Source organism: Crotalus tigris, unplaced genomic scaffold (genome assembly GCF_016545835.1).
Source record: "Crotalus tigris isolate CLP2741 ecotype Arizona unplaced genomic scaffold, ASM1654583v1 scf7180000018686.200002167:472752, whole genome shotgun sequence".
In the NCBI taxonomy this organism is placed as follows: Eukaryota; Metazoa; Chordata; class Lepidosauria; order Squamata; family Viperidae; genus Crotalus; species Crotalus tigris.
Window position 1 is genome coordinate 295,622 of NW_024097146.1, and position 19,495 is coordinate 315,116.

The 19,495-nt window shown below is 37.7% G+C and overlaps 1 pseudogene; it reads right to left on the reverse strand.

Annotated features, from left to right (window-relative positions):
* Window positions 1-1,918: 1,918 nt before the first annotated feature.
* LOC120313472 lies at window positions 1,919-3,640 on the reverse strand (annotated as a pseudogene).
* Between the last annotated feature and the right edge of the window lie 15,855 nt (window positions 3,641-19,495).

Here is a 19,495-nt window from a genome sequence, read left to right on the forward strand (position 1 = left end):
CAGTCACTTAGAAGGGCCAAAGAGCCTACAGCTAGGCGGGACAACCAGGTCATACACTGGAAGAAGCCCTGGCCTGACGAGCCCGGTGGGCAAGCAAGCAGGCCAGGCATTGGAGCACAGTCCTTGGGAGTCACCAAGGCATAACAAGGGAAACAGGTTCACATCACCCCTCAGTCAGGGGGTACCTGTCAGACACCCAGAGCTTAGGAGGTCACAGAGAGCAAGGAAATCTCCTAAGTACTTAGAGGATTACATAACACTATTGGCTAAACAAAGCCAGTAGGAAGGTAGAAACACTAAGGCAATGGAAACAGGGGGAACTCCGAACATTGGGGGAGCAGAGCATTGTACTAAGAGTGGGTTGTGTATTATTATGGCATTGGTTGTAGTTTTAGCCCGGGGGAAAGGGGTGTTATGTCCTGAGCCTTGCAAGCAGGCTCGGGGCATTGCAGGTGGTCCCGGGCAGGTGCAAGCTGCCCGGGACCAGACAGGCTGTCGCCAGTACATGTGTGCATGCGTGGGTGCTGGCGCACCAAAAGTAGCAGATTGACCCGGGAAAGGCCTATAAAAGGAGGCCGAGAGTTTTAGGCGTTGCCGCCATATTCCAATGTAAACTGAACTGAAGAATAAAGGTTTCCTGAGAACTACAACTGCTTCTCATGTCTTACCATTTCGCGACGGACTCAACAAATACCATAATCAAATTAACTTTAAATAAAAACATTATCAGTTCAGGTATCCCTTTCAAAGACAGTTAAAAATTCATGATCCTCTTTGATCTTAATGACATTGTAAGCATTGCGAAAATACAACTTGGTAAAAATGTGCACACTTTGCAATCTAGCCAACAAATCTGATATGAGGGTCATTGGGTATTGGTCTCTCACCATCACAGGATTAAGGTCTTTGTAGTTATGGACTGTCCTTAGAGGAAGCTTTTTGTTAGGGTTTGTAAGGATGCTGAAGCTGTTAATTTTGAAGAACCTTTTTGCAGGTTAGAATACAAACACCGTTTTAAAATTGATAGCTCCTTAAACTGACATGGAATCCTGTCGCTTAGCATGTATTTTAGACCCTGGGACCTAAAGTGAATTGAGAAGATTAATGTAAGCATAGTCACAGTCTTCTTTCTTCAAATCTACTGTGAAGTAGACCAGTGGTTTTTAACCTTTTTGAATGAATCGCCCCCTTGAGCCAATGAGTAAGTTGTCATCGCCCCCCTCTCCCAACATAACCTCTTAATCACAACATAGGAAATAATTCTTCAATTTATGCAAACACTTTTTTTGTTTTCTTTAAAATTGTCATCAGGACATATTGATGCAAATAATTTATTTCCAGTCTTTTCCCCATATCTCAACTGTGTGAAAATTTTTGGTGCCATCCATCACTTCATTCCCAAACTTCGTGATACATGTATTTCATTATTATCTTATTTATTCAAGACACTTAAATGTAATGATCACTGAAAACAAAATTCAATTGCAAGAAAGTGAAGTGCCCAAAAAGGAAAACAGTAACATTTAATGATTGAATTACAAGTGAAATTTAAGACGCAAAAAGAAAATGAAAAGGGCATAATAGCAAACCGCAATGCAGGAACTAAGAATTTCAAGACGAAAACTCTGAAACTAAATTAATATTCGAGGAAAGTATATATAGTCACACACACTGTAAAAAGGATTAAAAAGACACAAAGAAAATTTAATATTGAACTGGAGTGCACGCTAAAAAAGTACAATACAAAGAGACACACAAAATGTTTTACAGAGCACAACAAAAATTCAAAAACGAAGCAAATACAACGATAAAAGCTCAGTCAATTATTAATGAAAAAAATGTATGTACACAAAAAGCAAAAAAAAGAAGAACATCAATGGCTGCCTTGTGCTTGGTGAGCTGATGCTAATTTCTTGATGTCTGGAACCATTTTTGTTAATCGCATTCTTAAATCACCGCGCTCAGAGATCTTCAACATGTTCCTTGATTTAGAAAGGATCTGTTGGACAGCGCTGAAGCCCCTCTCCACTAAGTAAGTGGAAGGAAAGGCTAAAAGAAGAAACTTAAGTTCCTCCCACAATATTGGGTAAGTGTTCCTCATTTTCAGCCAAAGAGCTTCGTAGCCGTAACTCTGAAAATGTGACTGGGCTTCACAGTCATATTTCAGATCTGTCAGTGGCTCTTGCAGTTTGGGATGAAGTTGTGCAAAATCTGCTGTGAAAGGATTTAGCACCCAAGTGGGCACTTCCAGATTTATCAGATCATAGAATCTGGTTTCCATATCTACTTTTAGTTGCTTCAAGTGGCAGCAAAAAATGTCCAAATCTTCTTGGAGTTCACATTCATTACCAAAGCTTGGGAACTGATACAGCTCCTGGCGACTCATATTGCTTGCAAGGAGGTCCAATTTGGTAATAAATGAGCAGATTACTCCCTTGGCCTTAAGAAAATTGATTTTATCTCCTTGCAGCTTTACATTCACTTCATTCAGCTTGTCAAAAACATCAGCGAGATAAGCTACATCCAGACGTCGAAGTTTAAGAGAACTGCTTAGACTTGGGTCAGTGGATTCAAGAAATTCGACAACTGTGTCAAAAAGTTCGTGGAATCGCCGCAAACACTTTCCTTTTGAAAGCCACCTTACTTCGGTGTGCAAAAGGAGAGATTCAAACTCCATGTCATTTTCTTCACAAAGCTTGTGAAAAAGTCGGTTGTTCAAGGCATTCGACTTAATTTTATTCACAGCATTAATAATGTAATGTAGAGACTCGTGCAAATGGCCACTCAATTTTTTTGAGACAAGGTGCTGTCTATGAACGACACAATGGACAGTCATAACTCCAGGTACAACTGATTTTAGATGAGCTTGAAATCCGCGATATCGTCCAACCTTGGATGCAGCTCCATCGGTTGCACATGCCATGATGTTTGTCAAAGGGATGTTTTTCTCATTAAAAAACTCTTCAACCTTTTTAAAAATCGAAGAACCTTTTGTGTCGGTGGCTAAATTTCGAACAAATAACAGTTCTTCCCCGATCTCTTCATTTCTGTTGATGAAACGGACATAAGCCAATAACAAGGCTTCATTTTCACAAATCGTTGACTCATCAATCTGCATCACGAATTCTGTATTTTTCAAGGTGTCAATAAGCCTTTCTTCCACATCAGCAGCCATTTCATCAATTCTTTTTGATACGATGTCATTGCTCAAAGGAATCGATTGTGTGATAGTGCTTGCGCTGGGCCCCAACATGGTGGCAATAACCTGTTTCACTGCTGGTAAAATTAGCGTTTCTCCGATAGTGTGAGGTTTGCCACATTTTGCTATCAACAAAGATACTTCATAGGAACAAATGAGCCCCTTGTCGGCGTTGAGTGGTGAATTTCCAAATAACTTCCCAACTGTGCTGCGACCCTCAAACTTGGCCTTTAAGGATTGGAAAAACGATGCCGGTTTGTCAGCTTTATCCGAATGAATTCTTACCAAATATTCTTTCAGTCAGGAAGGCTTCATCGCTTCATTTGAAAATGTTTTCTCACAAAGAAGACAAAACGGAAGCTGTACGTTGGAAGGAGATGGAATGAATCCCAATTTTAGGTATTCCGTAGAATATTGGCGACACTTCCTCTTCTCGGCCATGTTGAGAGGTCTTTGAAATGAAAGGCACTACCTGCAAGTTAAATTTTCGACTCCATTGGAACACTAGAAAAACACATGTGGATGTTGATAAATCTAGTTTCAACAGTTACGTTGACATTGCAGGAAGCCCCTAGAACAGGGGTAGGCAACCTTGGCTCTTTTATGACACAGCTGGCTCAGGAATTCTGGGGGTTGAAGTCCACGAGTCATAAAAGAGCCAAGGTTGCCTACCCCTGTTCTAGGGGCTTCCTGCAACAAAACAGAGGCAGCATTTTAATAAATCTGTGCAACAAGTTCATTAATTCATTTATTCAATCAATCAATTTCTGTAGCTGCCCATCTCAGCCAAGTGACACTGAGAAACCTACAATTCTAAAAACTATATTTATTTTTGATTAAATTTATTAGCTACCCATCTCACCATTCAAGATGGTTTTCCCCTCCATGCCACTGTTTTGTAAAGACAAACCCCTTTCCAGTTGCTGTATTGTGAGAGCGTCTTCAAATTCCAGAAATGTTCCCATGTCCCCCCAAAAAAGGGGGGTCCAGAGCCCAACCCTCTTTGAACAGCAGAACACAGAAGCAAAGCAGCATTAAGAACAAGAGTTTCAATTTTCTTAGCCCAACAGATTAAAATGGAACGCCCACTGATAAACTGCTCATAACTTTAATTGATTTAGTCGCCAGTGGCTCTTAAACTTTGCAATACTGCAGACCTCTTAAAATGTGAAATGCATTTATATAAACTTTCATTTTTCTCCCCCAGAATAAAGCTAATAATTTTGTGGATGTGAGGGCTGGGCAAGGTTTGAATATTCAGAGACTTTTAATAATTACATTTTAATCTATATATCACAGGGATAGTCAAGCTACGTAAAAGCACAACTGCTAGCTTGAAATGAGTGAAAATGAGAGCTTTTCAGGGGGAGTGCTGGCTGTGTTTTCACTGTGCCTTTAGAGCAGACTGGGTGGGTGGTCAAATCTTTTTTCTCTCTCTCTTTCCTCTTTCTCTCTTTTTCTCTTTCCTCTCTCCCTCTTTCTCTCTTTCCTCTCCCTCCCTCCCCCTTCTTTCTCCAGGTGAGGAGGGGGGAGAGAGGCACTTGCACTTCCTCTCTCTCTTTCCCTCTTTCTTTTTCTCTTTCCCCTCTCTCTTTCTCTCTTTCCTCTCCCTCCCTCCCCCTTCTTTCTCCAGGTGAGGAGGGGGGGAGAGAGGCACTTGCGCTTCCTCTCTCTCTTTCCCTTTCTCTTTTTCTCTTTCCCCTCTCCCTCTTTCTCTCTTTCCTCTCCCTCCCTCCCCCTTCTTTCTCCAGGTGAGGAGAGGGGAGGAGAGAGGCACTTGTGCTTCCTCTCTCTTTCCCTCTCTCTTTTTCTCTGTCCCCTCTCCCTCTCTCTTTCTCTCTTTCCTTTCCCTCCCCCCTACTTTCTCCAGGTGAGGAGAGGGGGGGAGAGAGGCACCTGCGCTTCCTCTCTCTCTTTCCCTCTCTCTTTTTCTCTGTCCCCTCTCCCTCTCTTTCTCTCTTTCCTCTCCCTCCCTCCCCCTTCTTTCTCCAGGTGAGGAGAGAGAGAGAGAGAGAGAGAGAGAGCACTGAAGGGGTGGGGAGGGGGGCAGGAGGCAGCAGAAGACCCCATCGCTGCTGGAGGCACCCAGCTCTGCTGCCCGCCGGTCTGAAGGGACACTCTGGCTCATGGTCACGTTGGCAGGCCGTCCCTCATGCTGCTGGTGTCCCTGAGCTCAAGTCTGCCGAATGCCCCGCCCATCGGCTGCATCGCCAAGCCTTCCCTCGCGCCGCCAGTGTCCCAGGGTTTAACTTGCAAGACATCTGCAGAACACCCCATCAGCTGCTGGAGAAGCTGGGGCCGTTCCACAACGCATGATGCTCCCAGCCATCCGTGACCCATCAGCATCGCCCAGGGAGCAATACCCCTGCTGGCCGCCACCCCAGCCAGGACTGCCGCCCGGGGGGCAACAGGAGGAAGAAGGGGAGGAGGAGGAGGGCAAGGAAGCTGGTGCCGGACTCCAGGAGGAAGCGCTCCCACGGGTCTGATTGGAAAATGCCTCCCCCTCCCTTTCTCTCCCCCCGTCTTCTACTCACCTGGCCCACTAGGCTAAGAGAAGGCTGGCCCACTAGGCTGAGGCTCTGATGGGCTGCTCTGAGCGGGTATCCCAGGGCTCCCCTGCGCGGTTCCCCGGCCATGTGCACCTGGGACGGGGCCAGCCAGGGAAATGGACTTCCTGGCTGTGCTTGTCCCAGGAGGCGGGGCACCCGGGCGCAGGGCCAACCAGATGCCCTGCAAGGGGGCAAATCCGCATCAGAGAGAGAGAGAGAGAGAGAGAGAGAAGCACAAGTGCCTCTCTCTCTCTCTATCTGTCTCTGCAAATGGCGGGGAGGCTCGGAGCAGGGCAGGCTCAAAAATGTCCCCAAAACTTCTTGCTCCATCGCCCCCATATCACCCCCTTTTCATTCCTTCACCCCCACGTCGCCCCTTTTCATTCCATCGCCCCCCTGAAAAATGAAATCGCCCCTTGGGGGGCGATATTGCCCAGGTTAACAACCACTGAAGTAGACAATTTCAAATTTGAAAGTAAAAGTAAAGATGGCTTGTGATATGTTATTCACAGTAGAGTCATAGCATGCGTAATTGGGCCTGCTTTCAAAGGTTGCCCATTATTGTTTCTACTTGCATTGGAATGGTCAGGTTGACTGTGAGGATCTGTACTGCTTTCACTGTTACAAAGTCTATAAAATTAGCTGTTACCCCAGAATCCATTAATGCTGCAAGCCCTTCTTCCTGCCTGTTGGGAAGGGTCAAGGCAATAGAAATTTTCAACAATGTACTTTGATTTAGATGGTGTGAGCCCATTTTTAATATTTGAATAGCCCCTCCTGTGAGCTCTTGTGAGAGGGGCTGTCATTTCCCTGATTCTGAACTCTATATGCTCTCTTTCACCCAGCCTTGGGATTCTTTCTCCTCTCAGGTGGGCAGATTTTCACCATATGCCCAGATTCTCCACTCTAACAGACTGCCAAGTCTCCACCTCTGTCTTTCTTCTGTGGCTGGTAATGTCCTTGTCATCCCTATTTGTATGGGTTCCTCTCCCTCTGCTTGGTACTGTACCTGTTGTCATCAGTGGGGAGAAGACTGAATAGCTAGGATGTTGGCTGTCTTGGACATCCAAATGATTGTAAATCTCTTTCAAGCATGGATCAATGATAATACAGAGTTGGTAAGCTTGGTCCAAAGCCTATGAAACTCCTTTCCTTATGAGTTCAGTATTAATTTGATAATTCAGTCCTTATCTAAACTGAGCAACTATAGCTTCCTATATGGTTAGTTTGAATTCTGCTATGTGCAGAGTGACCTGAGCTGATGGATCCAGCAGGTCACTCTAAGGTCTCTTATTGGATCTATGAAGTCACTTCTGAACTTGACCATGAAGTTCTGATAGTTATCCATAATCCAGTTATTGTTTTCAATTATCAGAAGTGACCATTGAACTGCTGCAGCTGTAAGAAGTTTCATTAGAAAGGAGACCCATGATCAATCGGTTGAGAATTCTGCTGCTTGAGTTCTCATAAAACACTCACATTGTGTTGTGAAGGCTCTCATCCTTTCTGATTCTCTTCTAAATCTTTCTGGCAAACTTCCATGAATTCTCTGCATCACAGGTTGTACTACTGAAGTTGCTGTGTGGACTGCTGGCTGCACCAAATTCTGCACCTGTTGTACAGTTAATGCACACAGGAAATTGTATACTTCCTGTCACATCCACTATTGCTTGGTCAGCCATTGCTCCTGCTTATGGGTTAGATGCTGTTGCAGTTCTTTCCACTGAAGTATGGTTAAAATTTTGGTGAGTTGAAAAGATTAATGTTAGGCATTAAAAAAACCAGGTATACACATGAAGGTTCAAATTAACAGATTTATTGCTAAAAGCCAATGCACTAATTTCTCAACTAATGGTCAGCACATGGTTAGAGTAAGATAAGGGTCAATGACATTCAAGATTGGTTGGACTTCATTCTTTTGTGGCTATGTAAGAATTCTAAACTGATACTCCACTTAACTCCCTCTCCTGATTCTGCCAGTCTCTCTCCTACAGTATTGCATATTTTTTTTAAACAAAACAAAACAAAGATGATTCAAGAATGGAATGAATGATTGATATCTGAGAAACTGTGTATTAGATCATACTTGGAAGTTAGCCTTGACAGAGTAAACTCTTATTTGCATATCATCTTTGTAGAGGCAAAATCATTATGTTGCAAAATGGGTTGGAACAATGTTATTTATCATTTAATAATTAAGTATAAAAGCCTAATTAGTCTAGTAGAGAGGCATATATTTCCTGTAGCCAGTATTTGTTAGTACTTTTATGAACCCAGTATACAGTATATATGCAGTATGTTATTATGTATTTCATTAGAAAGAAAAATATTTATGATCAGTGAATTCAGTCAAGGCAAATGTATATAGAATTGTGGCTTTCTATTTCAGTTCTATAAGGACATGCGTATAGGTAAAGCCTAAAGAGGTTTACAGCTAAAATGTATGCATAGGAGATTATATACTGACACCGTTATTTAAATAGTCTTGAACAATGAAGTCTTCTGGAACAATGTTATTAAAACTCCTCAGAATGCAACTTGCAGTTTACATTGACAAGTGGTGAACTTGGTAAAGAAATAATATAGATGGAACAAAAAATACAGTTATATGCATTTAAGTGCAGCAGTAAAAATATAAAGTAGAGTTGGCCCACATAATTTGTTTTGCCCATAGTATTGGATCAACAATTGATGAATGCTAGTATTAGTAGTAAATAGAAATATTTAGGTACCAAAGTAATTATTGAAATCAACTCACATAAATTTTTGTACAATTAATTTTTTTTAATTTTATTATTTTATTTTCATTACAATCATAAGAAAAAAAATTCAGATACATAACAAGTTAAAATACAACACACAAATTCCGGCATTGCTCACCCATTTCCCCCCAAACCGCATCCCCCTCTCATCTCTTCACTTCTCCCTTCCTTCTTCTTCCTCACTCTCCTCCTCTTCTCCTTCTCTCCTCCATCTTTCTACTTGCTTATCCCTCTCCTCTTCTTCTCAATCGGATGCGGTCTAGGGGAAAATGCCCGAGCAATCCTCTATCACCAAAAAAAGGAAAAAAAAATCTTAAAAATATAAAAGTATTCCTACTTATCTGAACTATTGAACATACTACCCATACTCTCCCCTCCCCCCTCCCCCCACCCCCTTCTCCCCCCCCCCGGCTTCCCAGAGCTCAGTACAGGGTTACACACACACAAAAAAAAAACTAAACATAATCAACTTAAATTTACTACTTATACAATAACCAAAATCATAATAACCTTTAACTCTCTGCAAACTTCAATTCATAATTTAATAAAAATCCATTATTCATAAAATAAATGAAACTTTGTTGTTCCATACTTCTTCTGAATATATTCTATCCATCTTCTCCATACAGAAACATATCTCTTTTGTGAATGGTCCTTTAAGTAAGCAGAAATTTTAGCCATTTCTGCTAAATTAGAAACCTTGAATACCCATTCTTCTAAAGAAGGCAGAGAATCTTTTTTCCAATACTGACCCACCAATAGTCTTGCTGCTGTTATTAAATTCAGCATTAAAATAGTTTCTTTAATATCAAAATCCACAAAAATACCCAAAAGAAATAATTGGGGAGTAAATTTAATTTTCCTTTTAAAAACCTTTTGAATGTTCCACCAAATCATAATCCAAAAAGCTTTTTTGCAAGTCCACCAAACATGAAAATAAGTTGCATCCAAGGAACCACATCTCCAACATTTGGGTTGCAAATTCGGATACATACAAGATAACTTTTTAGGATCCAAATGCCATCTATAAAACATTTTATAAAAATTTTCCCTCAAATTTTGTGCTTGAGTAAAATTAACATTTCTAACCCAAATTATCTCCCAGGAATCCATTAAGATCGGTTCCTGTATATTCTGAGCCCATTTGATCATACAATCTTTTACTAACTCTGTTTCCGAATCCAATTTTATTAACTCATTATAAATTCTTTTGATATGAACAATTTCATACAATTAATTTTTATAATAAAAAAGATAAAGTGTAACACTGATTTTACTAGGTTTTACTGGTTTTAACTAAATAGGTCATGAACACAAGCATATTGCAACCCATCAAACATGCACACTCATATTCATCACATTAGAAGCCAATGCCTGACTCAGAAGACAGATTATGCCTGTCACTTTTCTGGGAAATAAAAAACATGTCTTGAGAGAGATGCAGGATATATAATATTCTATAGAAAAGGAAAAGCCAAGGAAAGCTAGTCCTATAAAGTAGCAATCACCAATATATGTTATTTCATTTGAACACTATCAAGCCCAGCCAGCATGGCCAATGGTGAGTGATAAAATACCCTTAAGTGCAACAAAATCTGGATATATTTCTATGTCATAATAGCTATTTTAACTCCTGCAATAAGGCCATGGATACTAAAAAAAGTAAAACCCCTGCTGACTATTACTTTTCCTAGCCCTTTATATTCCTACACCCTTTCTCTCTCTCTACCTCTCTTTCTCTTTTCCCTATCTTTGGATTTATTCCTACTGATGTAAATTCAAATCAATAGATCTCTTCATCAGCATGTGATAATCAACCAACCACAAGGGGGAAGTAGACAAGAGTTAGAAGGCTTATACTTCCTGCATCTATCTAATACTCTGCCTGCTCTTTGTTTAAAATTTTGCTAAATGTAGGTCACTTTCTTCTGCCATTCTTCCCAGACACTCTTGCATGCAACACATGATCACTGACTGTCCTCTTGAGATACTTTCTTTGCCCATTCTTATATTTCATGAAAATAAATCTTTTTTCTGTTACAATAATAAAATTTGTTTCATTAATTCTTAGCTATCATAGATTTCCTTTCCCAGGAACACCCAATACGCAGAACACATAAATATCTAACAGAGTTGTAGGTTTTGAAGTAAAGATGCAAAAAGGTTCCTTAAAGAAGAGAGAAAGGGCAAGTTTCATCATCAAAAAGAAAGTGGGAAGCATTCAACACGAAGTTTAAAATTTCACCCAGTAGAAAGACTAGAAAGATCAGAACTCTCTCTGTAGTGAGTCATGATAAAAACAAAGAATCATTTTTATGCTCCACAAAGGGAGTCCAATAGAAACATAGCAAGACAGAACAACTTGGGATATTGCAAGGAACAGAACAGCTGGGATTATCTGCCTCGTGACGTAAGTCTGTTACTGTGTTTCCATTATTCTCAAATTAAATTCTCACACCTAAGAATATCCACCTGCACACAAGGAACACTTCACCAACACCTATTTGGATGTCTTCTCTCTTTGGTCTCTTGTCTGCCATTAGCCCTTCCTCAGTTTTAATGAACCAACAAGTCTTGGTGAGCATCCACAAGTCTAACACAGCTGTTTTCAGCCTAATTGGCTCCATATGTCTTTGGCAGTCTTCCTTTTGTTCTACCTGTTGTCTGAACTTTTAAAATATTTCATTTGTCAATTAAAGGCTAAATTCTCTCTCTCTCTGCAATATACATCCCTGCAGGCCAAGTTTCAGAAGGCCAAGGCTGCAAATTCTTTCAGTGTCTCAGGGAAGATGAGCTATCTTTGTTGGCTCAATGTTTGCCCTTTTTATCCACCCCAAGTATTACATCTTTGAAGAACTAGGTGCTAGACATACAGCTGTGATTTTAAAAAGTATAAGTTGTTCAAAATCATAAAGCACTTTATTCACTATCTTCTCTTTTCACTAGACTATTTTATTTTTGTAAGACTGAATAATTTCTTTGATCTGCTTGCTTCCCAAGCTCTTCCTCCTTATATAAAGTATTTTTTTCTAATCTATCCCTTTTAATTGCCACCCACAAATTTATGATAGATGATGAAATTCAGAAGCATTGAATGTGGTAGTTTGGACATATCAGTCACATGGCACAATGCCAATTTCCTTATTGATAGTTTTGAAAATCACATCCTGTGGACTGATAAGTGTAGTAGTCAGCTCAACTTGGCTGAAGAATCTGAAAAAATATCTAGTTAAATTGACTCAATTATATATAAGGAAAACAATAAATCTACAACAAATAAAAATGGGAAAACATGCCATGGATTGTCAGAATACCTATAGTGCCTACAACTGCATATGAGTTTTGCTGTGGGTAATTACTAGTTGTGAGTTAAGGAATTCAGGTTCAAGTTATGTGCTACAGCCCAACCTACTGTCAATGCTGCTAACATCGGATGTTCTTGTTTGACAACAGATGAAAATGCAGTCATTTTCTCTATGCTTTTAGAATCAATTGGTGCTGGGAGGGGAGATTGGGATGAGACTTCAGTTAGCCGTAATAATAATAACTCTGCTGTGGGAATCCAAGGACAAACTGGATCCAAAGCTGATAACATTTGGTGGGCTGGAGAGTTGGGGAGAAAGCCTGTGCTTCAAGCTAATTGGGGGATGTGGTTTGTGACTGTTTATTGGGGGTGGGAATTGTACTTTGTTACTTTGTATCCAGGAGAGGAGAATTTAGTTTTTGGGTTCAGCTATGTAGTGCCGATACATTGTTTCCTGAATAAAAGATTCTTAAAGGAAAACAATGCCTTGAAGTTCTTTTGAAGAGTTTCATCTGTCGGAACCATGAAACCTACCTCACAGAGCTGTTTTTTTTAAAAGAAATTCTATTTTTATTTTATAAAAAAAAGTTAAAATACAAAACACAAAAAATAAACAAAAAACAAAAAACACAGAACAATCAAGACATTAAAAATGTGCACTGAAAAGAAAGCCAACACATTTACACATATTATCCCACCTAGTTGAATACTGATTAATACATTGCAAAATATTGGTTCTCACCCCTTGCAAAATAGCCCCCCCAAATTTAAACTAGTACATCTATTTGCAAATTATTGACCTTTCTTCTATATACTATATCAATAACAAATAGTCAACAAGAAAAACAAAAATAATAAAAAAGACAAGGTTAAATTTTCAAACCCCTCTGTTAACAAACTGTTATTGTAATCAACTGGTAGAAAATTTACCAGAGCATCTTATCTATCCCAAATTGTCCCAAGAATTAAGAGTAATTCATCCTGGATGAAATATCCACATTTGTTTCTTAATGCTATCTCTTATTAATTGTTGTCTAATTAAATATAATAAATTCAGTCTGTCTACTGCAGTCAGTCTATCTTTGCAACAAAGTCCCAATACAAGTGGTTTCCAATTAAGCATAATAAATCCATTCTCCAATCTCCCTCAGTTCTCCTAGGAAAAAAACTATTTGTTATTACTCCATTCAGGCAGGCTTCTAGTATTGTAAAAAAATGCAGGCTTGAATTTCAAAGAGATATATGTGATCAGCTCAGTTAGTTCTCCATCTGTAGAGTCCATATCTCTTTGGTCTGCAACATTCAAATCAGATTCCTTTTGTGAATGTAACTTGTCAGAAGTTATATATCTCTGAATATTTTCCATGGCTATTATCATCTCATCAAACTTTTTTAAAAAGTCATTCATCTAAAGATTGCATGTTACCAAAATGTCTTTTCTTAGATTTCAGTCACCATTGCTTGTGTGTAATTTGATACATCATTAATGTCAACATCCAGCTCAAGAATCCAAATAAAACTCAGTATTAATGTTTCCAAAAATCTTACAGTTTATTGAATACACTGCATGATTATGTCAAAATAAAACTAACTATGAGGTTTCCACACCAATTCACAGACTTAAACAATAGTTTTCCCACAGTTTTCTTAAGTAATCCACATCAATAAGTCTACTTTGTTATGGGAACCATCTGCTTCAAATCCACACCTGTTCTGATCTCCTTGACAAGGCTTCAGGCTCCCCCAGCCTGAAGCTGAATTGAAGAAGTTTCATTTCTCCATTTATCCACTTGAGAGTAGCACCTTCCCCCTTTATTTAAAGGCAAGTTGAGGTACATAGCTGCCAAAGTTTCATGCTTGACAGTTGCTCTGTGTAACTTAATCAGGAAACAAAGAATGCTGAGGCAGAAAAAAAGAGGAAAGATATTTTCTGGATATTTCAATCCAAGATTAAAATTAAAATAAAAAAATAAAGTCCAAATATTTTACAAATGCAAAAAATGCAAAAATCCTGTGGTGAGAGTCCAATATTAATGTAAATCAGATGAAAGTACTTCATCATCCAAAACCACACTGTGTTTCCTTATGGAGAAAATTAAAGTTATTCAAAACAACAATATAAAGCAAAGGAAAAATAAAAAAAGAAAAACAGCTAGAGTCCAGCAGGGAGTTAAAATAAATCAGCATTCAACCAGCCAGTCAATTTTTAAAGATAAAAAGCTAAGTGGAACAGAAAAATTAAAAAGTGAAGTTAAAACCAAGGTATGTTTAGAAAATCACCTGCCAATAGGAAGATGGATTTGCCTAGTGACTTTCTAACTTCTCCCAAAGGGAACTGGAATCTTCAAAACTCCCTTTCCCAGATGGGTTTACAGCTATCCAAAAGTGATCTTGGATCTTTTTGAAATGCTCCCATTCAAGGGAGCAGCACTGCCAGAGAACTAGCTTTGGCAGCAAGATCAACAGATCATTGGCAAGAGAGAAAAAAGCAGCCATCTTGGGAGGAGTCACTAACAGAGTTGTTGTTGTGGAGAAAATAGGACCAGGAGTATTAGGTATGTTTGCCACCTTAAGTTATATATATATATTTTTAAAGGCAGGAATATAAAACAATTTACATCTTACAATGATACCTTTAATATTATTAAACAATATCTGCCTATCCCAAGTCTTTTGTTAAAAATTGATAGGTGAACAAAAATGCCAAATCAAGTCTAAACATCTGGCTGATTCTGTGACCAATCATAATAATAAGGTAATGTACAATAATATAGAATATTTTGACTATTAGATACATTTCTATTAATTAAATAGAATACAGCTAGATTTAAATCCTGAAGGCATTGTATGAAAGAATGTATTTATTTATTTATTTACTTACTTACTTGTTTGTTTGATTGATTGATTTATGTGCTTCCCATCTTATACAGAGTCTCAGTGGCTTACAAATATTAAAACCAGAAACAGTAAAAGATAAAACAGTAATAACAATAATCATACTTATATTAAACAGTTATCATTGAAAGATGATGGGGAAAGGAGCATGAACATCACTGGGGGACAAGGGGTCTTCTGTCGATCCACTAACCACCTGCAGAGTGATACTCCCTGTTGGGTCCCAGGCCCACTAGTAGAACCAGGTCTTCAGGCCCTTACAGAAGGTCAGAACAGTCAGTGCAGATCTCACCTAAGAGCTATGATGTTCCACAGGACAGCAGCCGTGACAGAGAAGTTTCTTCTCTTGGCCCTGCCCACTGGAATTCCTTGGCTGACAGAGTCCACAGCATGTCTTTCCTGCTGGCACAGTACAGGTGGACCAACATCATTGGGGTGAGATGTGTATGTTGCAACAGTGTATTCTCAGACAAAGGGGTCCTTCAATTTTTTTCTGTCGCAACAAATATCTTGTCTATTTTGACTTCCCTTGGAACCCCATATTAATCAAAGCTTTACACAATAAAGTGGGAATATGGTCAAATATTAACAAATCAAAATCAGCCACAGAAGTGTCAACACAGTGCAAACATAATGAAAATCTAAACCAGAGATAGTCTAGATTCAAATACCAGGGATCTAGGATAGTGGCTAGATCAGTCCAAGTCCACATTACAAGTAATTCAAGCCATCTGGAAAGAATTCCTTCTGAAGAATATGGCCTCAAACCAGAGTAGCTTTTATCATGGGAAAAGTATATTCATCTTATCCTGGGACATGTATATTCTCTTTCATTCAGAATAGTTTTTACTCATGAAAAAATCCTGTTTCTTAGTCAAAGATTTATTTGGTGGGTTTGAATTTTCTCTCAGTTGGTATGGCCCTATAATGCAGGTAGCTTCTAAGGACTTTGAATTGGTTTTATTTCTTGAACTAAGTTGTTCTGAGATCTCTAATTATGTGATGTTGTAGAGGAAAACAGATATAAAGTTAGTGGAAGGTAAAATGGACAAACAGACAAAAAAGAATAAAAAGACATTTCAACTCTCAAAAAGGGAAGAATGAAAAAAATCAATATAAAAATTATTTTATATTGTACAAGACAGAGCACAAGGAAACTCTGGATAGTTTGCAACATTCTATTATTATATCCCATAACAATAAAGTGGGATTGCAGTACTCCTTGTGGTTGTTTCTTGCTTCATGTCATGTAACCAAAGAAGGAAGATACATGTACTTTTTAAGACAGTGATGATATTTATTTGTTTGTTTGTTCATGGTTTGTGTTGACTGAAATTCTATTAGTCTACTGAGAACAGGTTTAATAATTATCTTGTCAAGAATGAATAATAGGTTGTCTTTGAGAATAATGCTTTGTCTTTGTTTGCATATAGTGAAGGATCTCAAAAATGGTTGACATGATGTAGACATAGCCAGATACAAAATACTCTCTAACCTAAAACCTAATAGGTAAACTCTATTCATCCAATAATTCTAGTCATTTCTGTTCTCCATTCACCCTTTTCTCAGGATGGCTTCCATTGTCTGTCCATTTTATCTTTGCCCTCTTCTCCAATGTGTAAATAGATATCAATCCAAAGTTCTGGGTTTCACCTACCCAATATTTTTACTGTTTGAGAATGCCAGTGGGTCTATGTATGGATATACTGAAATATAGTGCTAGATACATTTTGGGGCCTGAGGCAAAGCTACTCATGGTACATGTCAGGTCAAGGTGAGTAGGGTTCAAAGGCAATGAAGTTATTCTGCCATATAAAATATACCACCTCTTTGTATCTCTGCCAATGAATATGCCAGATAAATATACAAACTATTCAGTATAGTTAATATTCTGCCATGTTTTTAATTGCTGTTATCTAAGATAATCACTTATAACCACTTTTTCTCCTGGTAGGTTTTCAGAAACATTCCTAGAAATAAGTATGAAAGTAGCATCTGGTGCCTTGGTGATTAAAATCCATGTATCTGGTCTTCAGCACTTGAGTATGTTTTTGAAGAACAGCAGATATCTCTTAATATATATATAGAACTGAGTTTGCCGGGGGTAACAGTCTAAAACACCCTTTTCTGCATGACCATCATCTTTCAATATATTTTTTTCTTTTTTTTATTCTACTGAAGAAATACTATTTTGCTTACAAAAAGACAAGGATGATAAAAGTGTGAATTATTTCTATGAAGGAAGAAGAGCAAAAGAAATAATAATAGCCGGGTTCTATGAGATGAGGTGGTAACATAATCAAATTGACTTTTTTCTCTTTTACAGTAAATATTTCTTTCTTTCTGATTCTGAAAGTCTAATCTTTAAAGTTCTGCTGCTGCCTTATATTTATGCCAGATGCCAAATAAAAGAAAAGAGGCTTGCAAGGATTAATGACCTGTGATATCTCTTTGTTTTCCAGAATAAACTCATCCAAAACATTTTCAGCCAAAACTCCTAGTAATGTTTATATTTGATCTCCTGCTTTCATTGCAGCCTTGGGGAAACACCACAACTAAGAAATGGGGGGGGGGGAGATTAGACATTTCATACTCATATGGAAAAACCAGTCAGTGGTTTTTTTGGATTTTCTTTTATATTTTTCTCTTGCCATTATTCAGAAATACTCCTTTATGTTTTGCCTACACATAATAAAATATTGGATCCAAAGAAAAAGCAACATGAATTTATTAGTGGTTTATTCAGTTGTTCTTAGGTGGGGAAAAGGCCTGTTGAATAGCTTTAATTCACAAAATTATATTCTGTTTTCCTGTAGTTATAAAACTGGATGTAGTATGAAGGCAATTTAAGCCATCAATTTTTTTTTTTTTTTATTTCTAATTTCCAAAATAAAAATACAAAACAAAGAAAAAAAGAGGGACATCCAACAACTGCTGGAAATACAATAAAATTACTGGTATATGTTATCATATGTCTTGTAAGTATGCTAAATCATATTATACAAATATAATAATGACAATGCAGAAAATATTTAAAATACAATATTAAGAAAATCTTCTAGATATTATCGACAAATCGATTGAAAAACACTTTGGGATATTATTTTTTCTACATGGTAACTCTAAATTGTGAGGATTGTTTAGGGTTAGGGTTATGGCTCTAGATTTACTTATTCAGTGGTAGTTTCCTTTTTTCACTTCTCTGTGGATAGAAAATCTTATTTCCAGAGTCTTTTCAACTGCCGCTTTTGGGAGATCCACCACTTGTAACCTTTTGCTTTCATGAACAAAGTTTGGGTCTTACTAGATCAGAGCTCTCTTACTTTAGAACAGTACTATCTTTCTGCTTATAGAGGCTGATCATCTCTTAAGGAACACCAAATATGCTTATAAAGGTAATATACCACAATGAAATAAACTTTTTAATTTTGATGTACAATCTGTATAAGAAATAATAATAAATCGTATTAAACTTGCTGATTCACATTTGTTCAACAATTTTACAAGAAACTAAAACAGGAGATATGAATTAGAAGTTAATATAAACCTCCCACTATTTTGACAACAAAATAGTGATATTGACTTGGGTGGCCATTCTCCCATGAATACAGTGCTTATCAGGTGTGGCATATTTTTTATAATTTCTTTTTTATAAATGTCCATGTTCTTTTGACTTATATATCAATAATTGGAAAACTAGCAGGAAGATAACAGCAAAGAGCAAAATTCCCTTTTGTAGTTTTTAATAAAATAAAAAAATAAAACCAAACAGTGTCCTAAATATGGAGGGAGTTATACTTAATGATTAAATATTTAGACAATTCTGTCTCATAGAATTTCAGGATACCAAACCATTTTTAAAATGTTTAAATATTTAATCACTGCATGCACTCCCCCATCCAAATAAATACTACTATTATAGAAGTATCACTTTATATTTAGAATTTTCTGTGATCAAATTCTGTACAAGAGTCTAAAGAAGAATGTTATGCTCCAAACTGGAATGTTTCTAAATTCCTTTGGACAATGAAAGGCAGGAAATGCTTATCACATTCGTAGATAACAAAATCCTGAACAGGATAGCTAAGATTAGAGGACAGAAACAGAAAATGAAGGGGAGAGATTTAACAAAATTTCAAAATAACAAAACAAGTATATTGGATTGACACAGATAAGAGGATCAGGTTCTCATCTCTGTTATCCAGTTTTCAGAGGTGGAATCATCAATACCCAAACAGAAGCCGTAAATAAGTCTAAGTGCCATTATTATCACTATTATAAAAACAGGAGTTTGACAAGTATAACTAACTGCATTACTTATGTGGTGGTAGAGTTATTGGATACATTTAAGTAGACATAGCCATTTATTTAAATGGCTAATATAAGATTTAATTTCATGTGCATTCCTGTTTGTATGGCTCCTTCCAAATATATAATGAGAAGGCGGATAAAGAATTATACTGAAGTTAATACTAGTTAATCTTATTGATATGGATTTGATAAAGTTAAAGACAAAAATGGGTTTAATTTGGTTAATGGGGTTAATTTTTTTCCTTTGGTTCCAAAATAATCTATCTAGACTTTACGATCCCACATCTTTATTATTATGCATGTGAGAAAACCAAATGTTTCACAAATATTTCTTTTACTAGTATTTGCATTTAATTATATATCTAATTTGCTGCTGTTTCCTGATTTTATTTATTTATTTAGCTTGCACTTTCAGAGTCAGAAGTTGAAAGTTTCTTCAGGAACCAGGGGCCACAGGTGTCAACTACATTGAGAA